This window comes from Peromyscus californicus, unplaced genomic scaffold (genome assembly GCF_007827085.1).
Source record: "Peromyscus californicus insignis strain IS unplaced genomic scaffold, ASM782708v3 Scaffold_1__1_contigs__length_55948999, whole genome shotgun sequence".
NCBI classification, from domain to species: domain Eukaryota; kingdom Metazoa; phylum Chordata; class Mammalia; order Rodentia; family Cricetidae; genus Peromyscus; species Peromyscus californicus.
In genome coordinates this window covers 1780325-1792341 of record NW_026294492.1, presented here as the reverse complement: position 1 = coordinate 1792341, position 12017 = coordinate 1780325, and the positions used below count along the sequence as shown (strand labels likewise).

General features: G+C 49.4%; 1 long non-coding RNA gene across 4 annotated transcripts in view; it reads left to right on the top strand.

Annotated features, from left to right (window-relative positions):
- Nucleotides 1-12017, top strand: part of LOC128115253 (uncharacterized) — a 310255-nt gene that overhangs the window by 202218 nt on the left and 96020 nt on the right. For all 4 annotated transcript variants that reach the window (XR_008220050.1, XR_008220051.1, XR_008220049.1 and 1 more), the window contains 2 exons: nt 8698-8859; nt 9466-9570. This is a non-coding gene — a long non-coding RNA (uncharacterized LOC128115253). The remainder of the gene's footprint in view (nt 1-8697; nt 8860-9465; nt 9571-12017) is intronic.

Below are 12017 nucleotides of genomic sequence, written 5' to 3'. Positions count from 1 at the left end.
AATCACCGCCAAACTAGGATGGGATGACAAGCAAGAACCTTTTCCTGGGTAGAGGGAGAATGGCCTTGGGTGGTCCTCCTTCTCCCCTCCTCTGAAGTTCTGGTTTTAGTGGGACATATCAGAAACTTTAAGAGGTATCCATGGCCACAGAGGGGATTTGGGGGCTTTATCTCCAAGTGTGAAGAGAGAACCTAGACCAGATGAGTAGCGAGCTCTTCTTTGGCAACTATGAAGATAACAGTCACATGCTCACAGTTCATTCTATTTTAAAATGAACGCTGGTAGCTACGTGTGGTGGTATGCCTGTAATCCTTCCTTCTGGGAAGCTGAAACAGGAGGAATGCTACGAGTTCAAGGCCAGCCTGTGCCACAGAGTGAGACCCTGTTTCAAAATACATAAATACTTTTTTTTTTAAAAAAGTAGAAAAAGAGTGACACAATGTAATACTGGGTTTTTAATGGATGCCGTGGGACAGGTGAGAAAGGAGTGACTTCTTGGTCATACCTAGCAGGCTCTGTTGCCTGCGGTGGGTCACACTCTCCAGAGTTGTTCTTGTCTAATATGCAGTAGGGCAGAAGAAGGTCAAGGAGTACACTGTGACCTACTGGCCCTGGGTCTCATGGCCACCGTACCACCATTGCCCTTGCTTTGATTGATGCGAGAGTGGCCATCTTGGTGGCTGAGGAGCCCCAACCTTATCAGTTTAGAGTCGTATGGTCACCATATGCTGCTGGTGGGTGATTTCAAGAGTCACATAACCATGTTGCCCTAGTGTTCTCAGGACACTTCCACTGGTTCCCTAGGAGGACACAGAAGACATAGCATGTGTTCTGTAGCCATGACCAGTGAATGATCCCACTGGCAGTGCATGCTGTCCCTGAGCGTGGGCCTTCCCACCTGCAGGAGACTCAGTGGTGAATGAGAAGACAGACCTCTCAGCATCATGCTCCAAGTAGACCATTAGATGCTAGTTCACTGCTGCTTACCTTGTACCCCTGTGTTCCTTGCGACCATGGAGGATGCCTCACAAATCTTAACCTGGCAGTGAATAGCTGTGTTCTGTGTTCTGAGACAGGAGGGAGGGAGGGAGGGAGGGAGGAGGGAGGGGAGTCAAGCATGTTCTCACCAGAGTACAACAGAACCTAGCAGTACTGGAGCATTCTGAGAGCTAAGGATCCTTCAGCCTTTTTTTTTTTACCAACTGTGTGACCTTGAGGAAATGGCAGGTCTGCCTAAGGTGGTGTGGGTCCACTATCTACAAAATAGGATAAAGCAGGGACTCCCCCAGTCACTGTACAGACCCATAGACAAGATTTACATAAAGGGATGACTAATGGCCAGTAGCACTGCCAAGTTCCCCTGTAATGGTGGTGGCTGTTTTAGCAAAGAGGGACTTCCCTTTGCATTGCATTTCATACGTTACAGAGTTGACAACCAGCCATGTTCTGAAAGTCTGGCCTCTTTGACAAAGCTTGCTGATGTTTGAAAATTTAACCTTCTTCAAGAAGTCTTGCTAAGAGTATTAGGGACACAGACTTGAAGAATACTGGGTTCACACCCTCTGGGGAATGGTGGGGGAGCTCTTGTCCTCAGCATGGCTCCCTGCCAAGTGCATTTTCACACAGAGTGCACCTTGCCTGGAGTCATCCTGATTTATCAGACAGCCTTGTGCTCACAGACCTCATGGAAGGATGGAGGAATGGTGCTTTTCTCTGCTCCATTTCCTTGAGTCAAGAGCAGGGCTCAGCCCATTGCCAATGTTGATAAATAGCCACTCACAGGCTCAATTAAAAAGGACTGCATGCAGACGCCTTTAGAGATGGAGCTTTAGAGATGGAGCCAGGTTGGAATGGAGCCTCAACCTCTAATGCCTTGCTGGGTCCCAGTACACACAGCTCGTGGCTTGTGCATTTCCTGTAGGAAGCCCTGCAGGGAATGAGCATGTCTCTCTCCTGACAGGTCTCTGCAGCGACCTTCCAGCTCATGAATCTTGAAATGAACCTCAAATGTCTCTTTCTGGGTTTCCAATTGCCCCTCTGTCACACACACAGGGTTTCTAATAGAAGGGTGTGATGACTATTGGATTCTCGACTTGAATTTCCCAATGTGGTGCCTCTGTGGTCTGCAGTGTTCCTCGTCACATTCCCAGCAACTGCTGTGTGCTGGGCACATGCCTGGCCCCAGGGCAGGTACTGGAGGCAAAGGGCTTCCTTATGCTCCAGGAGCACCCTCAGAAGCACATGGCATGGTGAAACAGAGTCACATGACAGGCAGCTGTGTGAAAGAGTCCAGTGAAGGATCCAGGGGGGCACACAGGTGATGTCCTGCATGAAAAGGGCTGTAAGCCTTACCAGAAAGTGAGGTCCAGGCTGGATCTTAAGATTGGGCCAACAACACTGCTTTCTTCAGAGAATCATGGGTAGGGAAGGAATTTTCAGAAAACAGTGAGGCGTGGAATAGAGTATTCTGCGCCATTGGCTTAACGGGCAGAGATTAGAAGGAAGCAGAAGGAGGGTCAGGGAGATGCAGGGGTAGTGAGACTCAGGTCCCTGCAGTAGCATTATGGCCAAAGAGGCTTGAGGTGAGTCTTTCAAGTGTTAGGGGAAGGAAATCCCACCACCTTCAGTCTTGCTTTGTGGGTAAAGTCTTCACATAGGCTGTGGGTCTGGCAAGACATATAAGAATGTGCCACATGTGCTCAAAGAGGAGAGATGGAGGGCCAAGAGAGAAGCTCCTGGTCACCCAGTTGGATGATGCATGTTCTACAGGGCAGAGATGGGGCCTGGCTTAAACATGTGGAACAATCTGGCCAGTGTGAGATTGAGGCTACTTAAGGAAGGGCCTCTGGGTGCCAAGCTACAGGACAGCAGCTCATACCAGCTCTGCTCTGGGGGAAACGCTCCATCTTCCTCCCACCTGGTGAGCGGACATGCCCTAGAACAAATTCTTCCTCCCTTGGCTGGGAACAAGGAGCCCATGTGCCTTCTGTAAAGCAACTGCCACCACCAGTTCCTGCACACGGTAGTTCTCTGTACCCCTTTCATTCCTTTCTGGAAGGCTGGGCAGAGCTGCAGCCAGGCCCAAGGTCATAGGTAAGGTTCTGGAAGATTGAGTTCAGACCACAGGCTACTTGTTATTGCTCCAAAGAGGGCTTTGTTAGTCTCATTGGTGATGAGTTGGTGACAGACCCAAGATGCCTCTCTAAAAGAGATTGCCATCCAGTAGTGTTATGAGGTGATGACGGGAGCTGAGGTTTGATCTTGAGATATTTGCTGGATGGTTTCCTCAGATGGCTACAAACCCAAGGGTCTGCTTCTCCTGGCAGTAGAGGGGTGTGCTCTTAGACATAAGACTTACTGGGGCAGTGGGGGACTCTGCTGAAAGAATCAAGTCCTCTAGAACTGGGTCAGTGTCCTGAGGGCCTACTGGGTGCTGCTTAAGAGCGCCTCTCATGTTCAAGGCATCCGGCAGAGCACTTTGCTACCACCCAGGGGAACTCAGCCACCGCTTAAGGCAAAATCTCCTGAGACTTTCCATTTCCTCATTTATTTTTGATCTAAAAAAAAAAAAAAATGAGGTGGGAAACTGGTTCATGGTGTAGCTGGCAGAAAATATGTTATCTGTCACGTTCAGATAGGCCGCCCTCCTGTTACTTAGGTTACAAGATTCTATCTCCTAAATAAGGTCAGTCCTGCAGGGGAGATTGCATGGCTAGTGCTGGTCTGCAGAGTGAGGCACATGGAAACCCCGGGCACCATCACGGGGCAGGAGGCTGATGAGTCACCTCGATAGAAACACAATTGCTCACTGGAACTCCCACAAATGGAGTTTGGAAAACAGATTAACTGCCTGGGTCATTGTCTGGGGCAGAGGCAGGAGCCTGCTCAGCTGCCTCCTGGGGGCTTCCTACTCTACTCTGCTCCTGGGGGTGGAGTTGTAGTCTATCTTAGGGAGCAGACTCTGGTTTTGACAGCTCTGCGGTGGGTCTGAAGGTTAACGGTAATTCCTTTCCTTTCAAAGGCTGAGCCTCCTCTCTCTAAGTTCAGGGTCAGAATAGCAGCCATGAAGCCAGGTGGATCTTTTCCAGCTGCATGGTCCTAAAGGCTTCTGGTACAGGACTTGAAGGTTGTGCATATCCCCTCCAGCCCTGACAGATAGGTAGATTAGCCACAGGCCCTTGATTCTGTATTCGGCGCCTAGGCATCCAGGGACTCCCCTGGGGACCATCTTAGTTACAGTCCTTGTTTTTTCTCCTAGAAGTGGAGTGTCTGTGATGGAGACAGGCAGGATTTCACCTAGGTCACCAAGGTCAAATTGTTCCACTTGGGAACATGGTGCCGCTCTGCAGCCAAACCCCCTTCGGTGGGGTGGTGCTGGTATTTATGTGAGTTTTCCTATGTGTTTTTGTTTTTTGGTTGCTTTTTTTTTTAAAGTATAGTTTTCTTTAAAAATATTATTCTTTTAAGGAGGAAGCCTTCTCTGGACCACTCCATCCTAGACTTCCTGCCATACTCAAGTCCCACACCTGCTTTTCACCCCTCAAAGCTCAGCACAGAGTTTGCTTGGGCATCTTCTGTAGTCCAGGCTCTGTGCTGGAGCCACCTGGCTGGCTGCTTGCCACTGCCCACAGGGTTATCTCGAGGCTCTGAGAGCTGAGTATGTCTAACCAAAGAGGATTCCACAGGATACCAGGCCAACCTCATGACTCAAACCTCAGCTCTGCCGTGAACCAAGTTCTGACTCTGTGTGGGTTACCTCATTTAGTCCAGGATCCCTTCTCTGTTACAAAGGAGACCACAATTCCTACCTGCTGTGTTGTCATGGAAACTTCTCTCTTTATTGCCTGTCAGTCACAGAGCAGGGGAACAGGAGTCCTTTACTAGCCTTGGCTCCTTTCAATCTCATGACCTGACTGAGGACATCACATCTTCTGTGTTCATGGAAGACCAGGACGGAGCCTGGAGCTCATCATTTCTGCTACTCACACCCACCACAAAGACCCCCTCACTGACATTCTGTCTCAGCAGGGGCCTCCAGGCTTTTTATCTGACTCTGAAATGGAATTGGGGTGCACAGTGAGTAAGAACATGGCTGGTTATAATTCCTGAACATCCAGAGACAGAATGCTTTATCAAGGAGAAGAAAGTGTCTCCTCACCATTGTAGCAAGTATTTATAAAATACAAACAATTACAGCACTATAAATAGCCAACACAACGTGGGTACTTATCATACACTGGGCTAGATTTATACTAAATGCTGTGGATGCAGTATTTAATTTAGTCTTCAGGGCATCTTTCCTCTTCTTTTCATAGATCAGAAATTTGAAGTCTAAAGGGGCTGAGTAGCTTGTATGATATCATATACAAAATGCCTTCAATTGGACTACATGTGTTCAATCCAGAACCTTACTTTGGGCTGTCTAGCCAGTGCGTGGAAACAGTCCACATTACATAGGGTTTTATTTTTAAATTCTATTTATTAAATTTTAATATTTTAGTATGAAATAAAGTAAAATTGCATTTTGCATCCCCCCTGCTCCATAGACAATCCCCTCAATGCCGTCAATGTAATGAGTCAGTTTCCATCCATTGTTTCAGGGTACATTTTAAAAAACATATTGAAATCTTAGTTCTATTAGCATTTGTTTCTTCCTCTACATTCCCCCCCCCCCCATCCACCTCTTTATTTCTCACACACTTCTTTCCTTTACAAAAGCTGCTTTGCCCTTTCATCACAGAAAACTGTCATTGGTGGGGATGTGGGGCGAGTGTCCTGAAGGAGTCACTCCCGTTCCTGAAACCTCAGCTCTGCCGCACTTCCCTCTTGATGTTGAACACTGCTGCCAAGGCCCAAAGTTTAGGTGCTGACCGGCATCATTTACACAGAGCAGCATCTCTGTGTGGATATGCCATGCCCAGCAGAGGCCACACATGGGGCCTCATTGCCCAAGGCTACCCACCGAGGATCAGAACCTCAACTGTAGTAGGTTCTGTTTGCACTAAGTCACCGCCAACAGACCACACGGGCTTGGTGAGGGTCTTTCATATCTTCTGAAAGTCTGTGCATAGTTCTGACGCCTTCCCAGCTCTCCAGACCTTCACTCCTCCGACATGGCTCCCTTCTCTACCTGCTTCCTCATCTGCCTTTGCAGTTGGTCTCAACATCCTCTGAGATGTGTAACCTGAAAACACACCGCTCTCTCAAGTTCAAATCCTTCCACCATGTCTTTGTCTGCCTCCTTCCAGCAAGGGTCCTGGAGATTTTGTTCCCTTTTTCTCTTTTCGCCCCCATCTATTGGCAGCTTCCATCACACCAAGGCCACTGGTCTTTCTTCTCTGTGCTGAGAGCGCTTCAAGGCTTTCCACCTCCAGTGAGACCCAGGGTCTCCTCCTATCCTTCAGCTCTTCCAGGAGTCTCTCTGATGACTCTGTGAAGACTCACATTCTGAAGGGGTCTGTCCTCAGGGCCTGTCTCCTGTGCAGACCCAGTCCTGACTGTGCAGACCCAGTCCTGACTGTGCAGACCCAGTCCTCGCTGTGCAGACCCAGTCCTCGCTGTGCAGACCCAGTCCTCGCTGTGCAGACCCAGTCCTGACTGTGTAGACCCAGTCCTCGCTGTGCAGACCCAGTCCTGACTGTGCAGACCCAGTTCTGACTGTGCAGACCCAGTCCTCGCTGTGCAGACCCAGTCCTCGCTGTGCAGACCCAGTCCTGACTGTGCAGACCCAGTCCTGACTGTGCAGATCCAGTCCTGACTGTGCAGACCCAGTCCTCGCTGTGCAGACCCAGTCCTGACTGTGCAGACCCAGTCCTGACTGTGCAGACCCAGTCCTGACTGTGCAGACCCAGTCCTCGCTGTGCAGACCCAGTCCTCGCTGTGCAGACCCAGTCCTGACTGTGCAGACCCAGTCCTCGCTGTGCAGACCCAGTCCTGACTGTGCAGACCCAGTCCTCGCTGTGCAGACCCAGTCCTGACTGTGTAGACCCAGTCCTCGCTGTGCAGACCCAGTCCTCGCTGTGCAGACCCAGTCCTGACTGTGCAGATCCAGTCCTGACTGTGCAGACCCAGTCCTGACTGTGCAGACCCAGTCCTGACTGTGCAGACCCAGTCCTCGCTGTGCAGACCCAGTCCTCAAAGCTTCCCAGCAGCTGAGAATTGGAGCCAAATCACTTGGTGCTGTACTTGCCCCTCTTGTGTCATTGTTCTGATGTCGGTCCTGGCAAGGTAAACTTCATCTATTTTCATCTATGTTCCCATCTGATTTTTGATCAAAAGCAATGGAGGTGTGAGCTAGGAATGTGGTCCACTTGATAGAGGGCCTGTCTAGAGTGTATGAAGTCCTGGGTTCCGACCCCCAGCACTATATAAACCAGGTGTGGTGGTGCATGCCTGTCAGTCAAGCACTTAGGAGGAAGAGATTGGAGGATTAGATCAAGCTCATCCTCATCTGCATCGTGAGTTAGAGGCCAGTCTGGGACGCAAAACACATGTGCTGGCTGGTTTTGTGTGTCAATTTAATACAAGCTAGAGTCATCAGAGAGGAAGGAGCCTTAGCTGAGGAAATGCCTCTATGAGACCCAGCGGTAAGGCGTTTTCTCAATTAGTGGTGAATGGGGAGGGCCCAGCCTGTGGTGGGTGGTGCCATCCCTGGGCTGTTGGTCCTGGGTTCTACAAGAAAGCAGGCTAAGCAAGCCAGGGGAAGCAAGCCAGTAAGCAGCACTGCTCCATGGCTTCTGCCTCAGCTCCTGCCTCCAGGTTCCTGCCCTGCTTCAGTTCCTGTTCTAACCCTCCAATGATGGGCTATGACCTGGAAGTGTAAGCCAATTAAACCCTTTCCTCCCCAACTTGCTTTTTGATCATGGTATTTCTTCTCAGCAATAGAAACCCCAACTAAGATGCATTGTATCCAAACAACCATCCAACCAAAACAACAGGTACAACCGTGAAGATGCCTGCAGTTTTTGGTGGATTTGTACCCTCCTTAGGGGCTTGGCAGCCTCAGGACCCATGTGGAAGTCATTGTGCTCACCTGTATTCCTTGATTGCACTTGCCTCTCTCCCTGAAGCCCATCTGCCCCAGGGGATGCAAACGGGTGTATCCTGGGGCCTGTGGGTCAGAACTGCTTGTTCAGTGAGCTAGGAACTGGGATGCCACCCTTCCTTGTCACCTCCTTGTCCCTGTGATGGCAGGGAGCTCCCTAGTGGTTTCCTGTGCCTAGGAAATTGCTCCAGAGCACTTTGTGGATGCGTCTCCTAGGACAGACTTTGATTGGCAGTTCTCTATGGTCTGGAGCTGAAGTGTGGAGGGCTGTGTCTGCAAACTTTGAAATAATGAGGACTTGGAAAAGCTGCCTTGTCCCTGTAACCTGGGCAGTCCAGCTCGCTTGGGGCATGTCCTACCAGGTTCTTGAAATGCCACGGAAGCAGATGAACTCATCTTGGCTTCTGGCAATTTTGGGGTCTCCAAACTGAGTCAGTGTATATAATAACTGCGTTTACTTTGGAGCCTGAAGCCTCACCAATTGGGAAATTATTACCAGAAGACTTAGCCAGCTTGGGGTTTCTTCTCAGGTGCCTCCCACGAAGAAAGTTCATCGAGATCGTTAGGAAAACCCCCATCCTACACTGTCGTTTCCTTGCAATATACTATTTTCAGTCATCGTCCCTCCCCCTCCCCATTCTTCGATGTTTTAGCATGTGTTTGGGGCAGAGCAGAGGGTCAGAGCAAGCCATGCAGCGCCTGAAGAGAAACAGGCAATTGTGAATTAGAACGGATATTTGGAGAATGCTGTACACAAGCCCCAGGTGGAGATCATTCAAAATCTTGGCAGAAAAAGCGTGGCTCGAAGGTAGGAGGTAGGTCACTTCTTAATGAGGGGAGGCTGTGTGGGGGTGAGGTATGAACCAAGAAGGGGGTCTGGAAGCCTTCAGAGTTGTTCTGGCTTTTCTTCTGTTGGCTTTGCTGTTTGTCTGGATGGATGAGGAGTGAGGAAGATGTGGACAACACTAACTTGGGGACCAGGTCTTTCTTCTAAGTCTCACGTTCATCCGGCACACTTGGCACCTCCTTAATAGGAGGGAAACAAGCATAGAAGTCATGTCCCTGGTTCTCGTCTTCAGGAAAGGGAGCTTGGACCCTGAAGCCCAGAGAGATTTCCATGCCCTGCCACCTGAAGGCATTGAAAAGGGACAGATTGTTCCTCTGTCTGTTCCTACATCACTGTCTATCCCTCATAAAACAGGCTGTTTTCTGGCACACACCAGCCTCAGGAGATGCAGGCATCAATAGCCCCAGGGACTGGGGCAGTGGGCCAGTAGAGGTATCTCCCTATAGAGAAGTCATGGCAAGGGCCTGATAAACAGGGCTGCAGAGAAAAGTCACCAAAAGAGACAAGGGTCAAGGGTGACCAGTGCTTCTAAGAAGCTGTGTAATTGTTACAGATGATCTTTTCCTCCTTACAGGACAGTGTGGCTGGAAACAGAGGAGATTCTATGAGCAACCATAATGGGTCCCTACAGATGGAGGCGTGAGTGGTCACATCTTGGATTGTAGCACGTGGCTCATTGGTGGGTGAACTGTGTTCTAATATTAATTATGTAATCACGGGTGGAATGTAGGGGAAGCTGTAATCAGACCTCCATGTCACCACGATTGTCACTCTTGAGCGATGAGCGGGACACCTGCCGGGCTCCATGGGAGACAGGGTGGGCTGAAGGTGCTGGGATCCCATGATCCTATAACCTTGGGGGGAGGCGGTGTGAATGCAGAGCCTGTTAATGGACTGGGGGCAGCCCCCACATCAAATGTTGCTGACGGATGATGAATGAGTCAGTTCTCCATCTGTCTCCACGATGCTGCAAAGGGGAAGGGTGGCTTTGAGCAAACAGCATCCATCTTTGACTGCTCGCTCCATCCATGTGAGCAACTCCACTGGAAGAGGCAGAGACAGCAGGCTTTAGGACCATAGAACCCAGCGGGGACAGACTTGAGTAACAGCTGCTGGGACCTGGCATGGTTCTGTGAGAGCACCGTAGTGGCAGGTGCAGGCTCTGCAGAGCTGTTCCTTGGTTGTCTTTCAGGGCAGACTGCAGGCTTCTGGTTTTGACCAATAGCTCTCATTCTTGCCCATCTTCGAGTTCTTTTTTGTTCCTGACTGATCTCAGTCAACCTCAGCAGATGCTTGCCATTGGCTCTCACATTTAGATGTGGAATCTGCAGCAGCATCTTGCTAAGGGGGGGTCCCAACCTTCACTTCTCACTAAGGTCTGATGGTCCTAGGCTAGAGAGGGGTGAAAGGGGGTTCATGGGAAGGCTGTCTTCGGTGGACTTGAGGTGCTTCCTGGGGGTGGTAACCCTGCAAAGGATGAAGTCCGGGGAAAGGTGGTCAGTGAGGGAGACAGGAAGAGGCTAAGGGGACAATGATCAGGTGTGGGTGTGTTTGGCAGAAGAAGTGACTCTGGGGGAAAAGGGAATTCTTCTATGGCTGGTTTTGTAAGCCATGTTAAGTAGTTGCCTTGCATGGAGTGGAACTTGAGTTTTCTGAAAAGCTGTAAAAGGGAGAGATTCCAGAGTAGCCAGATGGTCCAGCTGAGATGGTAAGCAGGGCTGGGTACAGGTAGGGAGGTTTAAGAGCAAAGGGCTTCTGAACCAGGCAGCGGTGTGTGTACAAAGCCAGAGTGAAAATATATTTAGGAAGGAGCCGGGCTACATGGTGTGGACTAAACATGTTGGTGATGCAGGAGAGGCCCAGGGGAGCAGCGTGGGTCGGTAGCAGGTTTCAGCCTCGGCGACTGGAGCATGAGAAGACGGGCTGATTAATTTGATTTGTGGACATGAACTCAATGTACACATTCAGATAGACCTGGCTGATAGACAATGAACTGACCTTCAAGATGACTGGACACTCCAGGGCCCATCTCCAGAGCTGAGCTATCAACCCAGCAGGCACTGCATGTGCTTTCGAGGTTAGAACAGTGGTGTGAGGAATAGTAGGGCTGACAAGGGATGAAGACGAACTTGACGTAGGTTCTCTTTGCAAGGCAGCTGAGTTCAGTCCCGCCACTCCTGCATGCTTCTGTTGCACCGCTCAGGCGATCATCCTGCCCGGACACCTTGGTGTCCAGCAAACTAAGTCCTACTAGAAGTGGAGGTCTGCTAAGCACCTCCCCGCTCCCATACACTCTCTTCCCAAAGTTTCCAGTGTCTGTGTTGCTGAGTTTCATAACCTCTAGTTGCCTTTTCCCCCTAAGCATGATTTGGAGTACAAGTATGTCCAGAAATTCTTTACAACTTTCAGGTAAAGCCTCTGCCTATCATTTGTGAGGCCTTGAGTTCCATCTCCATCACCAGAAAAATTTAAATTTATTATTGTTTTTCTTAAATACATATACACACACAAACCTCACCACAGACTGTGATGCACACCTGGACAGTGTATTAGTCAATGTTCTATAGAGTAACAGAACCCACAGAATCAATATATATTATAAATGGAATAGTCCAATGATGGTCATGTGTATGCTGGAGATATTGAGAGACCCCATCACTCCTCAGTCCCTGAAGCTGGATGCTTTAGTGGTCCCAGTCTAGCATTAGAGGCCCAGAGGGTTCTTGGAGAGCCATGGTCTTCAGTGTGTATTAGTATGTGGAAGAAGCTGGGTTTTGATAGAAATAAAGAAAGGACAGCAGACAAGTAGATGTGCTCATCATCAATTAATGAAGGCATATGAGCAAGCAGCATGACTTTCTCCTCAGACTTCTTTGTATCTGGGTCACTTGTCAGAAGGTTCCACTCTCTCTGGGGCAGTGGTTCTCAATCTCCCTAATGCTGTGACCCTTTACTACAGTTCCTTATGTTGTGGTGACCCCCAACCATAACATTATTTTCATTGCCACTTCATAATTGTAGTTTTGAATCATAATGTAATGTAAATCTGATGTGCAATGTCTTAATTAGGGTTTTTTTTTAATTGCCATGAAGAGATATCATGACCACAGCAACTCTTACAAAGAA